The following is a 23,337-nucleotide window of genomic DNA, read 5'->3' on the forward strand; positions in this document are numbered from 1 at the left end:
CACACACACACACACACTTTCTCTCTACCCCTCCACTTACTCTGTGGCAGCCTGGTGCTTTCCTTTGTAGCAGCCTGGTGGTCCCTTGTAGCCCCACCCCCAGTCCCATGTAGCCCCACCTCCATTCCCACATAGCCCCTCTCCTTTTTAAAGTACTGAGCACCATCACTGTGGGAAAAGGAGTCTTCAAGCTGCTGGCACTGCTGCCTGTAATTCAGTGTGACAGACACAGTGGCAGCCGGCAACAACAGAGATTTCAGCACAGGGATGCAGAGCAGGGAGAGCACCTCTCCAGCCTGGCACCTCCCTGCTTTGCATCCCTCTGCTGAGTGGGTAGTGCCGGATCTGAGTGTGTACCCACCATTACTACTGGGACTGTTTTTACTGGTAACAATTTGTGTGTGAAGTGTAAAATATTTACTCAGAGAGTGCAGGTATGATGCTGACATTGTCGAAATGTTGATTTTAGACATGTCAGCATGTGCAGAATGCCGACCTGTTCAAAATGTCAACTTTCTGCATGGACAGGAAGGTTAAGCACTAGGGTTAGAGTTAGGCTGTGGGAGGGGCGGTTAGGTTTAGGCACTAGGGACAGTGGTCCAAGTAGAAAACATTACTTAGCTGCACCTTGTGCACACGTAAAAAAAATGGCGTGGCTAATGAAAATGGGGGTGTGATACACATATGGGTGCCAGATACACATATGCTCTCAATAGTGCCAGATACACATATACCTCCAGAAGTGTAGTGCCAAATACACATATGCCCCCAGTAATGCAGTACCAGATACACATATGCCTCCCAGTAGTGCATTGCCAGATACACATATGCCCTTAGTGCATACACAGCCATATATAGTGGCAGATGCTCAATTAGCTTAGTGATATCATTTAGGTGCTTGAAAGGGAGGGGTATTTCTAAGCAAGAAAACAAAATGCCTTTTTTTCTTGCATACACAGCCAGTCAGCAACTTTTAAACATAACATAGGTCGGATAACCCGGGGGCGCGCTGTTTATACTGCACCATTACCCGGGTTCTTCCTGGACCCGAACCTGATAGCTATCTGCAGGGGCAAACGCAGGATTTATAAGGGGGGGGGGGGGGGGGGGTTCCGTGTGTGTGTTGCTATGTTGTTGTTGCATATAGCAGCATTTACTAGCGCACTGCAATCTGTTGCATTACGGTATGCTGCGCTCAGTCGTTATGAATGACGCGATGTGGCAAGACCATAGCAGGACACATCTATATCCAGTATATACATATGGTGCCGTACTCCTTTTATAAATGACATTGAAACATTGACTTATACAACAGTACTGCAGTGGATGTTGTTTGTATGCTAGTAGTGCAGCACCATTTGAGTGACCTGTACTATGAACCCTATGTGACAGCACCCAGCTAGGTAAAGGTTTTTAAGTGGTAGTGTAGTACCATACATTTTGCATATATATATATATAAAACCAGTCCACAGATAGATGTAGAATCCTGATAGAAAGATAAATGTAGAAGCCCCTAGAGAGTAAGAAAGAGACACTGTAGATAGATAGAACCCCCCTAAAGAGAGATAGAGACTATAGACAGATAGATAGACAGAGACAGACAGAAACCAATTGAGAGAGAGAGAGAGATGGAGAGAGAGAGAGAGAGAGAGAGAGAGAGAGAGAGAGAGGGGGGAGATGGAGAGAGAGAGAGAGAGAGAGAGAGAGAGAGACTGTAGATAGATCACTAACAAAGCTAAACTTACTCTTCCTCTGTAGGATCCCAGCTCCTGAGTGAGCTCTCTGGAATCCCGTGTGTCGGGTCTCTCCCCCATGCTTCCTGCTCCTGCCTCTGAGCTGCATGCCTAGATGTTTCAGTGTCGATAAATGAGGATGGACAAATTGCTACTACCTTATTCACGAAAAGCACAGATAGGAACACATTACTTCATGCTAAAACTGATCCCACTGCGGAAATTAAACGTGAGTTACCTTACTCACAATTTGAGAGAATTAGGAGGATTTGCAGTGACGATGAAGATGCTCGCAAACAGATGGAAAAGATGTCACACAAATTCCTGATGCAAGGCTATCACTACAAAACACTCCAGTCTTCCATGAATAAAGCAATCTTACTGTCCAAGGACCAGGCTTTGCTATCAAAAGTTGACCAAAAGATCATTTGTGAACAAAATAGGATCATTTGGCATCAAGATCATTCGGGCATCAGTAAGGATGTTGTAAAAAATGCAAGGAAAGTCTGGCCCATTGTAGCTATGGATCCAACTTTACCAACATTGAAGGGACATACCATCTTGCCATCCTACAGGAGAGGACGCAATATAAAAGATGTCGTTGGCACAGTACCTGCCAGACATTTTATGAGCCGCAAACCAGGCAATTACAGGTGTACGGGATGCACCACTGGTAGCTTTTTAGAGACGGGTGATGAATTGGTGCACCCACATGCAGGATCATTTTTTAAATCAAATATACTCTGACCTGTTCATCAAAATTTATTGTGTAGTACATTAGGTGGCCATGTGGCCTTCTTTATACAGGACAACTGAAGGAAAGAATGGCCAAGCACAGGTCAAGTATACGTGCGGCATTGGAAAATGGTATAGCAGATCAACCTGTGGCCCGCCATTTTCTTCAGCAGAAACATGGACTTGCCACTCTACATTACAAAATGATTGACTGTGTACCTGCGGGCTTGAGACGCGGTGATCAAAACTGTAAATTGCTCCAGAAAGAGGCTTTCCGGATTCATACACTAAAAACCGTGCGACCGCGCGGGTTAAATGAGATGCTCTCTTATGTCTCATTTTTATAATCGTCAGTCTTATATTTGTTATGGTGGGTTTCCCATGATCCGTATAGTTGATATGCCTACTAGCTTTCCCCTGATTGCCACAGATATAATAATGTGTATCTAGATAATTTATTGTGCTTCAATATACATACTAATGTAGCTATCTATATCGTTCTTTTGAGCAAATTCTTTCATGAGCAGTGATTCTCACATTGCCTTATACTAGAGGATGGCATTTAATTATTAGATTTGTAATGTATATTGCATAAGTAGATCTTCGGTAAACATAACATATTACTTTCTGCTGGTTAGTCCACCCGCTGCACTGTTTGTTTCTGTGGTTGCTAGGACATGGGTGTTCCACGCCCCTAGGAAGTCCTGAGATGCCGGCGCGGCCACGCCATGATGACGTCATCGGGTCTCCGGACGGAGTGGTGGCATGGTGGTGGATGGTATGTAAGGTATGTAAATTGTTGTAACAATTTGTCTTGATAAAGGGGTCTCCCCGAAACGTTGAAGGAACGTTGCTTGTCTCTGTTTCTGCTTTTCAATCCCGAGTGCCGGACACCTTGCTGAGATATACCATACCACAAGTCAGGGCACCGTGGACCATTATTGATACAACCAGAGTGCCGGTCAATATATATCAGCAGTGTATTGACAGTAAAACATTGGAATTAATATATCCCTGCTGTGTGGTATATGACTGACCTGAGTGCACCCTTGCTGCTATTCAGGGGCGGAGTGGGATCGAACACCAGCCTGGGAAATTTATGGAAGCAGCCCTAATGAGGGTGGAGTCTGTTGAGGGGGAGGGGCCTGACAAGAGGGCGGGGTCACTCCTCAGAGGTCCTGATTCTGAGATAGACACAGTTGGGGCCTCCTTTGCTTTACGTTATGCTAATGTTTACCTGTGACTGTGGCCCTCATTCTGAGTTCATCGCTCGCTAGCTACTTTTAGCAGCCGTGCAAACGCATTGTCGCCACCTACGGGGGAGTGTATTTTTACTTTGCAAGTGTGCGATCGCATGTGCAGCCGAGCGACACGAACACATTTTGTGCAAAACAAGACCAGCCCTGTTGTTACTTATCCTGTGCGATGATTCTAGCGACGGAGGTCCCGGAATTTACGTCAGATACCCGCCCTGCAAACGCCTGGACACGCCTATGTTTTCCCAAACACTCCCAGAAAACGGTCAGTTGCCACCCACAAACGCCCTCTTCCTGTCAATCTCATTGCGATCGGCTGTGCGAATGGATTCGTCGCTAAAAGCATTGCACAACAACAATGCTCTTTGTACCCGTACGACGCACGTGCGCATTACCTGATCGCAGCGCTACAAAAATTGGCAGCGAGCAATCAACTTGGAATGACCCTCTTTATGCATATGCTGCTACAATACCCTTCCCTGATGCACATCTGTACGTCTGAATATACAAGGACTGATATGCCCACTTTCAGCATACCTCCCAACATTGAAGCGCAGCAAAGAGGGACACTTTCGCGCGCCGAAGGCGTGCACCCAAAATTAGGGGGCGTGGCCTATCAGAAAGGGGGCGTGGCATTGCGGGAAGTGCCACGATCACAAGCCATGCCCCCGTTTTCGGCATTATGGGGGCATGAACAGCGCTCAGAGAGCTGCTGGTCATGCCCCCTGTCCCTCTCTGCCGTGAATAGACACTGTGCGCATGCGCACAGCATCTATTCACCGCTGCTCTGCTCAGAGCAGCAAGTGACAGGGAGGGATCTCCCAACTGCCCCCCCCCCCCCCCCACACGCGGGATACTGCGACCCGCGGGTGGGACAGCGGGTTAGACCATAAAAAACGGGACTGTCCCGCCAAAATCGGGACAGTTGGGAGGTATGCTTTCAGTGTCTACTGACACTGCAGTCATGCCTTTAATCTACTTCTGATTTTATTGATTTTTCATTCTACAAACCCCTTTTTTTAACCTTATATGTTTCAAAGTACAGGGAGGAGGAGCACACACTACATACAGCACAGTACAGGGAGGGAGCACACACTACATACAGCACAGTACAGGGAGGAGGAGCACACACTACATACAGCACAGTACAGGGAGGGAGTACACACTACATACAGCACAGTACAGGGAGGAGGAGCACACACTACATACAGCACAGTACAGGGAGGGAGCACACACAAGTAGTGAAACACAGACACAGGGGACCAACGCAGCAGAATCTGTCCCAGTGGCCAATCCGCCCCTGATTACATACATAGTCACCATATTACATACATAGCCACCACATTATTACATGAATAGCACCACATTATACAAATAGCACTGCATTACATGTATAGCACTACACGTATAGCACTGCATTACACAAATAGCACCACATAACACGAATAGCATAACATTACAGGTATAGCACCGCACTACACGTATAGCACAGCATTATACGACTAGCACCACATTACATACATAGCCACCACATTACATACGTAGCCACCGCGTTAAATACGTAGACACCACATAAATAGCCCATCATCATGGACAGACATTGGACAGCTATAGGGCTGAAGGACGTTGCATTAGAGATTGTCCCAGGGCTGGCTGTGAGTGCTGCCTGATCAACTGGCATCCTGAGAACAAGGTACATCCTCCTCCTCAGGGCCGGTGCAAGGTTTCAAGTCACCCTAGGCAAAAGTTCGCAATGCTGCCCCTGCTTTCCCTCAACATCCTCCACCCAGCCCCTTGTAAATACATACACATCCACTTCATGCCCCTAGCAGTACACTGTCCCAAGTCAGATTGAAGCTGGGAAAAGATGCGCATGCAAGTTTCCAGCCACCTGACAGTTCAAAAAGTTTGTAGTATAAATATCTATCTCATACAAAGAGAAACCTACATGGCAGCTGTGAGAGACACAGGTGTAGAGGTGCATAAAGGTCCCTTGAACCCATCACTAATCACACTGTATTATAGCTGCAATTAGGGTTATCGTTATTGCAATTACAGATTTCTGGAGGGGGCGATTGCACAAAAAACACAGTTATAGTATAGCTATTTCTTTTCTAAAATTTCAGACCTTTGCATACACCTTTATATTTATTTATTAACAGTTTCTTATATAGCGCAGCAAATTCCGTTGCGCTTTACAGCTGGACACAATTAGATGACAAAACTGGGTAAAAACAAACAGTCATAGAGGTAGGAGGGTCCTGCTCACAAGCTTACAATCTATAGGGAAATAGGCATTGATACACAAGGATACCTAGGTGCTATCTATTGCATAGCTGTCCACCAGATTACAAAGGTTTTTGGTGGGCTGCATGATATCACATCACAGCAGTGATGAACCAGGGTCAGGACAAAAGGAGAGTGAAGAAAGAAAATATGTGGGGGGATATGTGTGGACTGTGTGGACTGTACTGTGGGAATATAATTGGATAGGAAAGCTATGAAAGTTATGTGGGTGGTTCTGGAATTTAATAGGCTTGTCTGAATAGGTGAGTTTTCAGGGAACCCTTGAAGGTTTGAAGACTAGACGAGTCTTATTGTACGTGGTAGGGCATTCCCCAGAGTGGGTGCAGCCAGAAGAAAGTCCTGTAATCGTGCATGGGAGCAAGTAATGAGTGTGGATGAGAGACGTAGATCTTGTGAAGAGGTCGGGTTGGGAGATTTTTTGAGATAAGCGAAGTGATGTACGTTGGTGTAGTTTGGTTAATGGCCTTGCGTGTGAGTAAAAGTATTTTATACTAAATACGGTAGAATACTGGTAACCAGTGGAGGGACTGACAGAGCAGATCAGCAGACGATGAACATCTAGCGAGGAATATTAGCCTCACAGAATGGATTATAATGGTGAAAGCCATCAGATGCCATTGCCTGCCCTATTTATGTAATCAGATTGCTCTACTTGTAGCCATTTATGTCATCGGAACCATCCGTATGCCACGTGTCATTACACTCCAAATGCCGCTGGTGTCACCATATCCCTTCACACAACTCTTATAGTATGTGTCATCAGACCCTTCCACATGCCCCTTATGTGTCATTACAGCCCTCCACATGCCCCTTATGTGTCATTACAGCCCTCCACATGCCCCTTATATGTCATTACAGCCCTCCACATGCCCCTTATATGTCATTACAGCCATCCACATGCCCCTTATGTGTTATAACAGCCATCCACATGCCTCTTATGTAGTGTTCCAGCTAGAATGCGGGCAGGGCGCAGAGGTGCCGGGGCAGTGTGCTTGGTGCGCATATGCCCAAAACGGGGCGCGGCTGGTGGCGTCACTATTTGTGGAGGTGTAGCTCCCACAACACCACTAATGGGGGCGTGCCGCAGCTGACTGCATCATTAATAGGGGCATGCCCAGCACCTATGGAGGTGCTAGGCGTCCCCAAAATCTCCCTTTTATGTGAATAGATGCTGTGCACATGTGGCGGCAGCAATCAGGCTGTTTTAGCAGGATGCCAGTAATGGGGTAGGGCACATTTTGCCCTTTAAACAGCCTAGCATGAATACTATTATGTGTCATCACAGCTCTCCACGTGTCATTGCACTCATCCACATGCTCCTTATGCGACATCGGACCCCTCTACAGACCCTTCAATCCCCTAATAATGAATATATGCCCATGAACATTTTGCTCCTGGAGCCAATATACTTTTCTCCACCAGCAAGGCCAACTTTTACTGGAGCACGCTGACTAATCTGTGACATCTGCACATAGAGGTTACATGACACACACAATGGTCCTCCTCTTATCACCTAGTGACAATCTCGCTTCTGTTTCCAGTCCCAGAAGGGAACACGCGACATGCCGCCACAATGATGTGGAAGGAGTAGGTGCAGATAGCGGATATTCTATATATTATACTTCACCTGGTACAGTAGCTCCACAGATAAGTCAATACAGCACAAAAGGTGCAGATGTAATATACCATGTTACAGTGTTTCGTAGAACGCAGCACTCAGAGAATTAGCAATAATAATTAAAAAAGTGTTTCAAACATTACAATACAGCATTATTGTACAGTATGATACAGCATATTGTATAGCTGAGGCTGACACTTTAGGAGGGCTGAGAGTCCTTTCATCAGTACATCTTAAAAACTTCAGGAAGAAGACACATACTGTATGTAGGTTCAGCAGTTTGGAGTAGTAAAGATGCAGGGACCACCATGTGTTCCATTCCTTCTACTCTCTAGATCCTACCTGCCCCACATGTTATGCACACTTGGTGTTTGGGAGGGAGCACTTTGCCTTCAGCAGTAGCAGAGTGCTGAGAGTGGCACACGTGTTAGCTAAGCTCAGGAAATGAAAGTACTGTGTATAATTATAGATGCTGCACTTTTGGGTGTTTACATAGGAACACAGAACATTAGGCTACTACTTACCACCAGACAAGACACAGCCTCTCACTTCAGTCTCTGCGTGCAGCTTCTCACAGCACATGCCAGCAGCTGAGCTCCTCGTCTGTCTCATCTAGGGGCGGAGCTACAGTGGCTGACTGGGAGCAAGTGAAGAGAAGGAAGGAAACAGCAGGGGATAGCAGCTGACGCGCTGGCTGTATACAGTAACAGCACAGCACAAGTGGTTAGCCCAGGACCCCGAGAGCAGTGGAAAGCAGAGACTGTCTCTGGTTACTGATAAGACCTGTGTAATACCCTGCATCAGTACAGTTATATCATATGTAATAAAATATAGGTATGTTAACCATGATGTAAAGTTTATGGGGTTTTCCTCATTAGAATTTTCATTTAGTAGTAAAGATTGTTAAAAGGATTTTTGTAAGAAAAATTATATATATAATCTTTTATAATGCCCTCATAGAGTGCAAAGACTTATAAAAAGAATATATCACCCTCACGGAGGGCAGGTGGTTTGAGCGAAGTGGTTGATCGCCCAGTAAGTTTATGGGCTCGTGGCCCCGGACTTGAGAACTGGCCAGATTATGGGGGTGCTCGGGGCACCACTAAAAAGATAGGAGTCAGCGCGTGGAGAGAGCGGGACTGATCCGGGACACTGGGACGGAGTTTTGAAAAGCCAGAGCGGTGTGGACGGTTGGAGAGTCTGAGGGGAGAGACAGAAAAGAGCAGAGCTACGCTGCGGTGGCAGACGGCGAGTGTAGTTAGCCGGCGGACTGTGAAAGAAAAACAGATTACTTACCTTGGAGTCTCGGGTGATCCTGACAGACTGGATCCTGCTTCGGCTTCCTGGCTCTGCAGACGGGGAGAGCGATCCGTCGCAGCGGAGACGGAGGAGGTGAGCTGAGTGTGAGGAGACGGACCTTGCACGACGCCTTCTGGGAGGCGGTATAGAAGAAGTAACCAACCCGTCTAGAGGAACGAAGAGGACGGGAGGGGTGAGCAACTCCCATAACCCCATATAAGGCAAAGGGAAGTTCTTTATTAATAAATACCCTCGTAGGGCTTCTCACTGAGGAGAATATTCAGTCATACTCCCCTAGAGACAAGATAGATGAGCCTTACACTGAAGGGGATATAATATCAGATCTCATGTTACTGCATTTCATTGATTCCTGAGGAATATTATTTACTATAATACTTACCAGCCTACAGAGGAAGAATACTTTAATTCATTAATACACCGAACTGAGTTAACTATGACCAGGACAATAAATCTCAGTCAGATATAGACTTACCTCAGCCACAGCATAGATACGAGTATTGGCAGTAATATCAGCTGTTATCTATCATTTTGATTTATGAGCAGCAAGTTTTCTTCTCTAATTCAACGAGATAAATAAGAAAGAAGAAATTTCTATCAGTATTCTCTACACATTTCTGAAGTTTTAACACAATATACGTTAATAAAGTTAATACTTAACAAGTGGGAACAGAGATAGATATGCAGTAATTCAGTATAAATTTCCGCTAACAGAGTCTACCATACATTTGGATTGATTCAGCCAGGATTAACTGAGAAAGAGAACTTATTGTCAGAATTACATCTAGGAGGTAGTAATTAAAGGAAATAGAGACTTCATGTGCACCAACGTAATGGCCATAAATCCCTGCGCAGGTTATATTAATTAGAGAAGTATTTAGTGCCTGAGTAAATACTCTGTGTTTAAAGTAACCAATTAATAAGATAAATTGTTACTAAATCTGACATTGTGTCAGTAATAGTGAATAATGATTGTTACATGCATATAATAGTTATTTCATATGAGTAATATTGTTACCGTTAATATTAACTTTCCCGTTTTAGTAGCCGGAATCAACTGAGATCGTCGGTTGCAGTATAATAAAATCTTATACTTATTCACTCAAGTGGATTGTGAATTGATATTATAATACAGTGTTACTAGTAATAGCATAAGTCTTGATGTTACCATTAATAATTCTTATCTAACCCATTTGTTATCCTGAACATTTAAAAGGAAAGTAAATTGTATCAGTAAAGTCTACAACATACTTCAACCAATTCTCTCTCTGTGAAGATCAAGAGAAGGAAATAAGGTGTACAAAATTTGGCGTCCACCGAACAGGATACGAGTACCGAGAAAACATGTCGACGGAAGAACAAGCAACAAGTTCACAGAGCTCTCAAACAAATACAGATGGTGTGAATCCACAACCAGCCATGGCTAGCGTAAATCCGATTACTATGCCATATTATTTTGGGGCGCCATGGTTGCCCACATATTCGGGAGAGGCAAGTCAAAAGGATTCTAATACATTTATTCAGTTCAAAACTAAGATGCAATCAATGTTTAGACTGTATCCCTTAGGTAATCAACAACAAGTAGAAATCTTAATTGGTCAGCTGAAAGAATCGGCATTGAGAGAAGTATTATCTTGGCCCTTGGAAGAGCGGCAAACGGTAGAACAGGTGTTCCAGAGATTAGCAACCACTTTTGACACTAGTACATTATCGGAACTTAAGTCACGATTTTATTCTAGGAAACAACGGCCAGGAGAGTCATTAAGAGACTTTGCATTAAGTCTACAAGAAACATTGAGGGATGTTAAAGAGATAGATGAGGCCGAAGTGAGAGAGGTGGATGAAGTCCTGGTAAATCAATTTATTGATGGAACTAGCTGTGAGAATAGTAAATCTCAGCTGAAACTATTGAGGTTACAAAAAAAAGAGGCCTCATTTTTAGATTTTAAGGAGGCAGCCATTAAACTGGTTGGTTCAAGCCAACCAAAAGAAGTTTCTTTTCCTGAGATGCCAGGATACCAAGAAATCACGGAAAATAGGATGGAATTAAAAAAAACTGCTCATCAGAGTGCCCAGGTTCCTAATCCTGATTCTGTACAATTATTAAAAGGACAAATGGAAGAGCTTGCGATAGGAATGGCAGCCATGAATAGAGAATTACAAAAGCTTAGTAAACGCGCCGTACCTGAAAGGACGGAAACAACTTGGCGTACAGATCAAAGGAGACCCAGGAATGAGTGGTGGGAATCGTCATCAGGAAGAGGTCGTAGGCCCACTGACCGTTTTGATTCGCAGGGACGCCCTATTTGTAGGAGATGTAATGTCAGTGGACATGTTGAACGAGTTTGCCGACAAGAAGAACCTTTAAACGCCAGTACCCCGAGGCCGGAGACCAACCCTCGGGGGGAAACAACACAGTAGGTCCTACACCCGAAGAATGGTGCCCGCAGTATGTCGGACAATGTCCTATAGTTACCATCCAAATTAATGAAATACCAGTACAGGTTATGCTAGACACAGGTTCTCAAGTAACTACTATACAACTGAAAATCTTTCAACAATATTGGGGGGAAACTGGAATTTTACCGCCTCCGCCAACTTGGCTCAGACTTTTTGCCAGCAATGGACTAAGTATATCATGCCAGGGATATGGTGAATTGGACTTTAAAATCGGACAAGCCCTCCTCCCGAAACAGGGATGCATTATTACTAACGTGGATGATCCAACCGTTCCCTCTATAATTGTAGGGATGAATGTGCTACAGCATTGCCCTGAAGAATTAATCGTTGCATTACGACAGGAATTATTAAATACACCGCCAATCTTTCAACAAGCATTACATAAAATCATCAGAACCCTGCAAATACAACAACAGTTTATTAATGCTTCTGGAGAAGTAGGAAAAGTAAAGATAGCAGACCGAAGACCAGTGACTCTGCAACCCAACACGGAAACTATTGTGTGGGGAAAGGCTCGATGTGGACCTAAGGGAAATGATTATGATGCAATTGTAGAACCTTATAATGTGGCTCATCGTGATGACATTATAGTAGCGAAATCTCTGGTTACCGTAAAAGGGGGACGAGTACCTCTACGTATTCTTAATCCTCACGACTATCCAGTAAAATTATTTCGAAATCAAACCCTGGCTAAGCTATTGTGGGTGACTTTTCAGGATATTGTCGATGGGATTTCTATGCCCACTCAGATAAGTGTGGATTCAACAGAGTGTGAGGACAAGGAGGATATAAATCCTTGGTGGAAAGAAATACAGATAGGAGAAGAAGACACTGCGGAAGAGCTCAAGCAAGGAGTCCTGAAAGTTGTACAAGAAAACTCTGCCACTTTCAGTAAAACTTCGGCTGATTTCGGGTTAGTGGCCCAGGTTCAGCATTATATCTTGACAGGAAATGCACCACCTATTAAGGAAAGATACAGACCTTTGGCTCCGGCATTGTATCAGCCAGTGAAACACATGTTAGAAGAAATGAGCAATTCGGGAGTGATAAGAGAAAGTCATAGCCCATGGGCAGCTCCAATAGTATTAGTAAAAAAAAAAGACGGAAACTTACGTTTCTGTGTGGATTACAGAAAACTTAACCAAATCACGCACAAGGACGCTTACCCGTTACCAAGAATTGAGGAGTCCCTGACAGCATTACAATCAGCCACTTATTTTTCCACCCTGGACTTAACCAGTGGCTACTGGCAAATTAAAATGGCACCTGGTGACCGGGAGAAGACAGCGTTCACCACCCCTATGGGACTTTATGAGTTTGAAAGAATGCCGTTCGGACTTTGTAATGCGCCAGGCACGTTCCAAAGAGTTATGGAGCACTGCCTTGGATACAAAAACTTTGATATGGTGCTTTTATATTTAGATGACATCATAATTTTCTCAGGAACATATCAAGAACACCTCGAGCATCTACACGAAGTCTTCCAACGCTTAGCTGAATATGGTCTAAAAGTCAAGCCCTCAAAATGCCATCTCCTGAAACGCAGTGTACAATATTTGGGGCACATTGTAAGTGCTGAAGGAGTAACCCCCGATCCAGAAAAAATTGATGCAGTAAAAAATTGGCCTGTACCGACCACTTTGAAAGAAGTGAGGAAATTTTTAGGGTTCGTAGGATATTATAGGAGATTCGTGAAGAGATTCGCTCACATCGCGGCCCCATTACATCAACTGCTCCGTGGAACCCCTAGGATCCAGCAACATCAGAATACTCGTATAGTATGGACCACTGTTCAACAAGCTGCTTTTGATCAATTAAAGTTACTACTAACTCAAACACCTATATTGGCTTATCCTGATTACAGCCAACCCTTTCAACTTTATACTGATGCTAGTTATCAGGGGTTAGGAGCTGTCCTGTCGCAAACCCAACAAGGAAAAGAACGAGTAATAGCTTATGCGAGTCGGAGCTTGAGAAAAACAGAGAGAAACGATGCAAATTATAGTGCTTTCAAATTGGAATTGTTGGCACTAGTGTGGGCTGTTACGGAAAAATTTAAAAACTATCTAGCTGCCACCCCATTCATCGCTTTTACCGACAACAATCCCCTCTCTCATTTGTCAACAGCCCATTTGGGGGCCATGGAACAACGATGGTGCTCCCGGCTAGCTAATTACCAATTCACTGTTAAATATAGGAGTGGAAAGAATAATAGTAATGCTGACGCATTATCACGTCTATCCAGTCCAACTGAAAGGGTTGAGGTAGAGGATGAGTGGGAAGATGTTGAAATGCCAAAATTCCATGATTTACTTGTTCAGCAATGGTTTATAACTGTCGGTACACAGTCAACTCAAGAACAAGATACCTTGAATGTAACAGAAAGAGAATCTAAAGAGAAATGGCGTCAAATACAGCAGGACAGCTCAATCTTAACCAAGTTGAAAACTCTGTTACTTTCAGGAAGAATGTTAAATAAACAAGAACGACAACTGATTGAACCAGAATTATTAAAACTGTGGCGTCAACGAGATCGTTTAAGGATACAAAGAGGACTTCTTATTCGTGGCGGAATCAATCCGAAAACACATCGCCCCGTCACACAGATTGTATTACCTCATCAGGAAAAAGACCTTCTACTTCAAGCATATCATGATCAATCAGGACATTTCTGAGCTCAAAAATTGGAGGCTCAACTACGAAAAAGATTCTTTTGGATTGGGATGCGAGAGGATATAGCCAACTGGTGTGCCAATTGTCTGAATTGTGGCCTTCGTAAGCCAGCTCAAGATAATCAGAAAGCCCCTCTTCATCCTATAATGACTGGCCATCCATTGGAACTGGTGTCCTTGGATCACATCAAACTAGAGCCTAGCCGAACTGGATACCAGTATGCTCTGACCATGATAGATCATTATTCGAAATTTGCTGTAGCTCTTCCAGTGCGTGATCTTTCTGCAAAAACTACTGCCGAACTACTCTGGAGAGCTTTCGTTCGTCCGTACGGATATCCGGAAAACATACTGACTGATCAAGGGCCCGCTTTTGAGTCACGCTTGTTTAAAGAGTTATGTACGTTATACGGATGCAAGAAGTTAAGAACTACGGCATATCACCCCCAATGTAATGGGCTATGCGAAAGGATGAATCAATCGTTAATCGGTATGTTAAGAGCAATTCCCGCAGTGGAACGTCAGGAGTGGCCAACGTTGCTACCAGAGATCACATTTCTATACAATAATACAGAACACAGCTCCACGGGATATACTCCATTTTACCTGCTATTCGGGAGGGAGGGCAAATTACCTGCAGATGTGAGATTAGACGTGCCTCAGGAAATTGCACAAGAAATAATTCCCCATACGGATTGGGTTATAGAGCATCAGAGACGTTTAAAAACCGCACAGACTATTGTTAATCAAAGAATGGATCAAGTGCGAAAACAACAGGCTGAACGCTACAACGGGAAGGCTTTGGCTGAATCTCTGAATATAGGTGATTGGGTTTTAAAGAAGAACAACCATCGACATAGCAAGTTGGATAGCTATTGGGAAATGATACCTTACCAAATAACAGAGATTCCACGGCCTGAGGTAGCTGTCTATCGGATAGCTAAAGAGGATGGACATTACTCCTTAGTAGTACATCGCAATCAGTTAAAAAAATACAAAACTCCCAATAGTCTAAAGAAAAGCGCTGGAAGCGAAGAGGCAACGAGGGTGAGTCCATGTAGTGAACCCTTACTCAACGACTCTTTACCGGATGCGATGGGAATGTTCTGGCCAGCATTGGTCCCTATTTTTCCAGGATCAAACCTGGCAACTGAAGAAATTTTATCCCATGGTATTGAGAAAGAAAGTGGTAATATACATGATTCTAGGGTAATATTGTCTCATGAAACAGTAGGCAATGAACCTAATCCAGAAATCACTCCTTTGCTAAGACGGTCAACAAGGAGTACTCAAGGCATACTCCCGTCTAGATACAGATGTTAATTCTTATGTATATATATATTCCTTTGAGTGTGTAATCTTTTAGCCGACTTGTTATATTTTTGCGAAAATTACTTACATAAGTAGGTGATGCGTGAGGACACGCATAGTTAAAGCCGGGATGTTTGTAATACCCTGCATCAGTACAGTTATATCATATGTAATAAAATATAGGTATGTTAACCATGATGTAAAGTTTATGGGGTTTTCCTCATTAGAATTTTCATTTAGTAGTAAAGATTGTTAAAAGGATTTTTGTAAGAAAAATTATATATATAATCTTTTATAATGCCCTCATAGAGTGCAAAGACTTATAAAAAGAATATATCACCCTCACGGAGGGCAGGTGGTTTGAGCGAACTGGTTGATCGCCCAGTAAGTTTATGGGCTCGTGGCCCCGGACTTGAGAACTGGCCAGATTATGGGGGTGCTCGGGGCACCACTAAAAAGATAGGAGTCAGCGCGTGGAGAGAGCGGGACTGATCCAGGACACTGGGACGGAGTTTTGAAAAGCCAGAGCGGTGTGGACGGTTGGAGAGTCTGAGGGGAGAGACAGAAAAGAGCAGAGCTACGCTGCGGTGGCAGACGGCGAGTGTAGTTAGCCGGCGGACTGTGAAAGAAAAACAGATTACTTACCTTGGAGTCTCGGGTGATCCTGACAGACTGGATCCTGCTTCGGCTTCCTGGCTCTGCAGACGGGGAGAGCGATCCGTCGCAGCGGAGACGGAGGAGGTGAGCTGAGTGGGAGGAGACGGACCTTGCACGACGCCTTCTGGGAGGCGGTATAGAAGAAGTAACCAACCCGTCTAGAGGAACGAAGAGGACGGGAGGGGTGAGCAACTCCCATAACCCCATATAAGGCAAGGGGAAGTTCTTTATTAATAAATACCCTCGTAGGGCTTCTCACTGAGGAGAATATTCAGTCATACTCCCCTAGAGACAAGATAGATGAGCCTTACACTGAAGGGGATATAATATCAGATCTCATGTTACTGCATTTCATTGATTCCTGAGGAATATTATTTACTATAATACTTACCAGCCTACAGAGGAAGAATACTTTAATTCATTAATACACCGAACTGAGTTAACTATGACCAGGACAATAAATCTCAGTCAGATATAGACTTACCTCAGCCACAGCATAGATACGAGTATTGGCAGTAATATCAGCTGTTATCTATCATTTTGATTTATGAGCAGCAAGTTTTCTTCTCTAATTCAACGAGATAAATAAGAAAGAAGAAATTTCCATCAGTATTCTCTACACATTTCTGAAGTTTTAACACAATATACGTTAATAAAGTTAATACTTAACAAGTGGGAACAGAGATAGATATGCAGTAATTCAGTATAAATTTCCGCTAACAGAGTCTACCATACATTTGGATTGATTCAGCCAGGATTAACTGAGAAAGAGAACTTATTGTCAGAATTACATCTAGGAGGTAGTAATTAAAGGAAATAGAGACTTCATGTGCACCAACGTAATGGCCATAAATCCCTGCGCAGGTTATATTAATTAGAGAAGTATTTAGTGCCTGAGTAAATACTCTGTGTTTAAAGTAACCAATTAATAAGATAAATTGTTACTAAATCTGACATTGTGTCAGTAATAGTGAATAATGATTGTTACATGCATATAATAGTTATTTCATATGAGTAATATTGTTACCGTTAATATTAACTTTCCCGTTTTAGTAGCCGGAATCAACTGAGATCGTCGGTTGCAGTATAATAAAATCTTATACTTATTCACTCAAGTGGATTGTGAATTGATATTATAATACAGTGTTACTAGTAATAGCATAAGTCTTGATGTTACCATTAATAATTCTTATCTAAACCATTTGTTATCCTGAACATTTAAAAGGAAAGTAAATTGTATCAGTAAAGTCTACAACATACTTCAACCAATTCTCTCTCTGTGAAGATCAAGAGAAGGAAATAAGGTGTACACCTGCAGCTGTCCCCACGATCATATAAAGGATCTGTCTCCTTCAGAAACATCCTTCACTCTTGTGGGGGCGCCCTCTGGTGGCCGGCGCTCTAGGCAGCTGCCTAAAGCTTCCTAATGGAAGCGCCGGCTCTGCTCCTCCTGTCCAGTCCCCAAACCATACACTGTGATCGGGGATGCCCTAAACCTTACACTAACATGATAATGCAAATAATGTAATTAAAAATAACCTCTCTGCCAGGTCCCATTCAGTGCTCAGTCGCCGCTCTGGCCAGTTCAGCGAGAGTGCGGGAGCTGGGGTGGCAGCGGGTGTAGCGAGCCTGGCCCAGGAGCAGCAGCAAAGCGATGGTGGGAGCCGGGTTGAAAAGAACTTTGGCCGGGGCCAGGGAGAGGATGCTGCTGGGCTGGTTAACTTTCTCAAGGTCCCCTATTGGTAGAACAGCATCACCACTTTTCACGGCTAGCGGCACCTGGAAGTGCCCGCTAGCCTAACTTCCAGATTGCATTCCAATGAACTACAAGTACTGGAAGCAGGGTGAGCCAGCCCAGCCTGAGTGTGAATCGGCCTGGCTGAGGGGGATATGGGACCAGCCCATCGAAATCTGTCATGGTGTCCTGGTGGGCCAATCGCCCCTGGTAGCTGCACTCCCTGCACCTATGGTAGCTACTTCCTTGTATATAACACATGTAACTGTGACAGGGAAGGTGGCCCCTCTCAGCTGTGGGTCCCAAAGCAGCTGCACCTATGGTAGCTACACCCTGCATATAACACATGTAATTGTGACAGGGAAGGTGGCCCCTCTCAGCTCTGCATAGCAGCTGCACTCCCCACACTTATGGTAGCTACGTCCTTGTATATAGAACAAGTAACTGTGACAGGGAAGGTGGCCTCTCTCAGCTCTGGGCCCCATAGCAGCTGCACTCCTCGCACCTATGGTAGCTACACCCTGTATATAACACATGTAACTGTGACAGCGAAGGTGGCCTTTCTCAGCTCTGGGCCCCATAGCAGCTGCACTCCTCGCACCTATGGTAGCTACATCCTGTATATAGCACATGTAACTGTGACAGGGAAGGTGGCCTCTCTCAGCTCTGGGCCCCATAGCAGCTGCACTCCTCGCACCTATGGTAGCTACATCCTGTATATAACACATGTAACTGTGACAGGGAAGGTGGCCTTTCTCAGCTCTGGGCCCCATAGCAGCTGCACTCCTCGCACCTATGGTAGCTACACCCTGTATATAACACATGTAACTGTGACAGAGAAGGTGGCCCCTCTCAGCTCTGGGCCCCATAGCAGCTGCACTCCTCGTACCTATGGTAGCTACACTCTGTATATAACACATGTAACTGTGACAGGGAAGGTGGCCTCTCTCAGCTCTGGGCCCCAGAGCAGCTGCACTCCTCGCACCTATGGTAGCTACACCCTGTATATAACACATGTAACTGTGACAGGGAAGGTGGCCCCTCTCAGCTCTGGGCCCCACAGCAGCTGCACTCCTCGTACCTATGGTAGCTACACCCTGTATATAACACATGTAACTGTGACAGGGAAGGTGGCCCCTCTCAGCTCTGGGCCCCATAGCAGCTGCACTCCTCGTACCTATAGTAGCTACACCCTGTATATAACACATGTAACTGTGACAGGGAAGGTGGCCTCTCTCAGCTCTGGGCCCCAGAGCAGCTGCACTCCTCATACCTATGGTAGTTACACCCTTGTATATAACACAGGTAACTGTGACAGGGAAGGTGGCCCCTCTCAGCTCTGGGTCCCATAGCATCTGCACTCCTCGCACCTATGGTAGCTACACCCTGTATATAACACATGTAACTGTGACAGGAAAGGTGGCCCCTCTCAGCTCTGGGCCCCATAGCAGCTGCACTCCCTGCACCTATGGTAGCTACGTCCTTGGCGAGCCCGCATGGGGCTCTGTTGCACTCATACTCCCACCGGCAATCTGGCGGCCAGGATCCAGGCATCAGGATGCTGACCGCTGGGATCACAACTGCCGGTTACACGATCCCAATGCATGATAGAGCATATTGTACTCGCCTACTCTCCCGCAATGTCTTGGAGACTCCAGGATAGCAGGCACCAAGGTGTAGGCATATCTTCAGTAACGCCTCAGTTTCACATGCTGATGCCCACTTCCCGTGTGAAGTGACCAGTCCAGGCGAGCTGGTGACACTATTCCTGCTGAATCCCATCATCATGGCCCCTTCCCCCACTTTGCAATTATGTAATCGTGGCTTTATATACTGTGCCTTGATGATGCGATTCTGCTGTCATGCCCCTGCACTGCCCACATGGTTGCGCCATACCCCTCCCAACTGGCAGCCAAGAACTTGGTAAGTGTGTGATATCTGGGCCCTGTAGCTCACCAGCAAAAAAGTATCTATTTTTTAACCATTTCATCACCCCCACATCCACTGCATACACTGGGGTCTATGTACTAAGCCTTGGAGAGAAATAAAGTGGATGGAGATAAAGTACCAGCCAATCAGCTCCTGACATTTTTCAAACCCAGCCTATAATATGACAGCAGCTGATTGGCTGGTACTTACTTATCTCCGTCCACTTTAACTCTCTCCAAGGCTTAGTAAATAGACTCCAGTATTTGTAACGAGCCCCAGTGCTTTAGCCTACCAAACACCCACCACCACCAATTTTGCAACTAAACACTGTAAAGCATGAGAGGACATGGGCTGTTATCCGATGTCTCCACTGTACAGCTGGCCACACGCAGGCCCATCCCGCCTCTGGAGCTGCGGCCCAGGATTACTCATCAATTTGACCTCACACTTGGATGGCCAAACCTGACATGGACCAGTAAAACAGCCCCATGGGGTTTCTGGAGGATCTATGGGGCCAATTCAGACCTGATCGCTCGCTAGCTGTTTTTTGCAGTCCTGCGTTCACATAGTCGCCGCCCACCGGGGAGTGTACTTAAGCTGTGCAAGTGTGCGATCGCATGTGCAGCCGAGCGGTACAAAAAGATTTTGTGCAGTTTCTGAGTAGCCCAGGACTTACTCAGCCGCTGCGATCACTTCAACCTGCTCGGGACTGGAATTAACGTCAGACACCCGCCCTGCAAACGCTTGGGAATGCCTGCGTTTTTCCAACCACTCCCAGAAAACGGTCAGTTGACACCCACAAATGCCTTCTTCCTGTCAATCTCCTTGTGATCGCCCATGCAAATGGATTTTTTGCACAAACCCATCTCAGAGCAACGGACCACTTTGTACCTATGCGACGTGCCTGCACATTGCGGTGCATGCGCAGTTCTGACCTGATGGCAGCGCTGCAAAAACCGCTAGCGAGCGATCCGGTCTGAATTAGGCCCTATAAACACTGTTATGTGCACCAGTGGCGTGCGGTGAGGTCAGAGGCTGGTGAGGCACTACAGCCATAATGTCCGCCGAATCCTGCCGATGACCCCTACCACCGCCGAGCCAATGCCTGCTACTGCCTCTGAGCCGATGCCTGCTGCCACCGCCAATGGCTTACAAACTTGCCCACCATCAACTGACCCAGCCCTCCGCCACTAATTTGCATCTCAATCCGATGCCGCCAATGCCCGCTGCCTGCCTGCTCATCATACTTGTGATAAATTGTACATTTTTATAGAAAAAAAATAAGAATTAGTGTTTGGGAAGGGAGTGGGAGGAGGACATGAATGCAATTTTGTTGTCCAGGGCTTCCATTAACTTAATGGAGAAGGGTCTGAATGGGTTAAAAAATGTAAAAAAAAAAATGCGTGAGGTCCCCCTTCCTAAGTATAACCAGCCTCGGGCTCTTTGAGCCGGTCCTGGTTGTTTAAATACTGGAAAAAATTTGACAGGGGTTCCCCGTATTTAGACAACCAGCACCGGGCTCTTGGACCGGTCCTGGTTCCAAAAATATGGGGGACAAAAGATGTAGGGGTCCCCCGTATTTTTTAAACCAGCACCGGGCTCCACTAGCCAGGGACATAATGCCACAGCCGGGGGGCACATTTATGTAGGTCCCTGCGGCCGTGGCATTACCCCCCCCCCAACTAGTCACCCCTGGCCGGGGTTCCCTGGAGGAGTGGGGACCCCTTAAATCAAGAGGTCCCCCCCCCCCTCCAGGCACCCAAGGGCCAGGGGGGAAGCCCAAGGCTGTCCCCAGCACCCCTGGGCGGTGGGTGCCGGGCTGATAGCCATAAGTGTGTATAAAAAAGAATATTGTTTTTTGTTGTGGAACTACAAGGCCCAGCAAGCCTCCCCCGCTTGCTAGTACTTGGAGAACCTCAAGTACCAGCTTGCGGGGAAATAACGGGCCCGCTGGTACCTGTAGTTCTACAACAACAAAAAATACCCAAATAAAAACACAACACACACACCGTGAAAGTAAAAATTTATTAAAACACACTTACACACTCACACATACTTACCTACATCCCACGCCGGTCACGTTCACTTGTCCATGTAGAATCCAATAGGTGGTTCCTGTAAAAATGAGAGAGAGATTACTTACCTACATCCCACGCCGGTCACGTCCACTTGTCCAGTAGAATCCAATAGGGCCGATACCTGTAAAAATGAAAATTATACTTACAAACAAAGTAATCCACAGGAAGAGAGAGAGAGAGAGAGAGAGAGAGACAGAGAGAGAGAGAGAAATAGAGAGAAATGAATGAATATTATGCACTCGCTGACGCGGGTAGACGTTAGCACAGACAGGGGAGAGTGCTGCTGCTGGCTGGGATGATGGAGCAGGCGCCCCCTATAGTTGTGAGCCTAGTAGCTATACCCCTAGTAGCTTTGCCCCCTGTAGCAGTGCCCCCAGTAGCAGTGCCCCGAGTAGTTGTGACCCCTGTAGTTGTGCCCCCAGTCGCTGTGCCCCTTGTAGCTGTGCCCCCTGTAGCTTTGCCCCTTGTGGCTGTGCCCCCAGTAGTTATGACCCCTGTAGCTGTGCCCGTTGTAGCTGTGCCTCTTGTAGCAGTGCCCTGAGTAGTTGTGCCCCCAGTCGTTGTGGCCCCTTGTAGCTTTGCCCCCAATAGCTGTGCCCCCTAGCTGTACCCCGAGTAGTTGTGCCCCCTGTCACTGTGCCCCCAGTAGCTGTGACCCCAGTCGCTGTGCACCCTGTAGCTTTGCCCCCAGTAGTTGTGCCCCCAGTAGCTGTGACCCCAGTCGCTGTGCCCCTTGTAGCTTTGCCCCAATAGCTGTGCCCCCTAACTGTGCCCGAGTAGTTGTGCCCCCTGTCGCTGTGCCCCCTGTAGCTTTGCCCCCAGTCGCTGTGCACCCTGTAGCTTTGCCCTCAGTAGCTGTGACCCCAGTAGCTGTGACCCCTGTAATTGTGCCCCCAGTTGCTGTGCCCCTTGTAGTTGTGCCCCCCAGTTGCTGTGCCCCTTGTAGTTGTGCCCCACAGTTGCTGTGCCCCTTGTAGTTGTGCCCCTTGTAGTTGTGCCCCCAGTTGCTGTGACCCTTGTAGTTGTGCCCCCAGTTGCTGTGCCCCTTGTAGTTGTGCCCCCAGTTGCTGTGCCCCTTGTAGTTGTGACTTTTGCTGTGCCCCTTATAGTTGTGCCCCTGTTGCTATGCCCCTTGTTGTTGCGCCCCCCAGTTGCTGTGCCCCTTATAGTTGTGCCCCTGTTGCTGTGCCCCTTGTTGTTGTGCCCCTTGTAGTTGTGCCCCCCAGTTGCTGTGCCCCTTGTAGTTGTGCCCCCTAGTTGCTGTGCCCCTTGTAGTTGTGCCCCCCAGTTGCTGTGCCTCCAGTTGCTGTGCCCCTTGTAGTTGTGCCCCCCAGTTGCTGTGCCCCTTGTAGTTGTGCCCCTTTTGCTGTGCCCCTTATAGTTGTGCCCCTGTTGCTGTGCCCCTTGTTGTTTTGCCCCCCAGTTGCTGTGCCCCTTATAGTTGTGCCCCTGTTGCTGTGCCCCTTGTTGTTGTGCCCCCCAGTTGCTGTGCCCCTTGTAGTTGTGCCCCTTTTTCTGTGCCCCTTAT

The sequence above is a fragment of the Pseudophryne corroboree genome, chromosome 3 (genome assembly GCF_028390025.1).
Source record: "Pseudophryne corroboree isolate aPseCor3 chromosome 3, aPseCor3.hap2, whole genome shotgun sequence".
NCBI classification, from domain to species: domain Eukaryota; kingdom Metazoa; phylum Chordata; class Amphibia; order Anura; family Myobatrachidae; genus Pseudophryne; species Pseudophryne corroboree.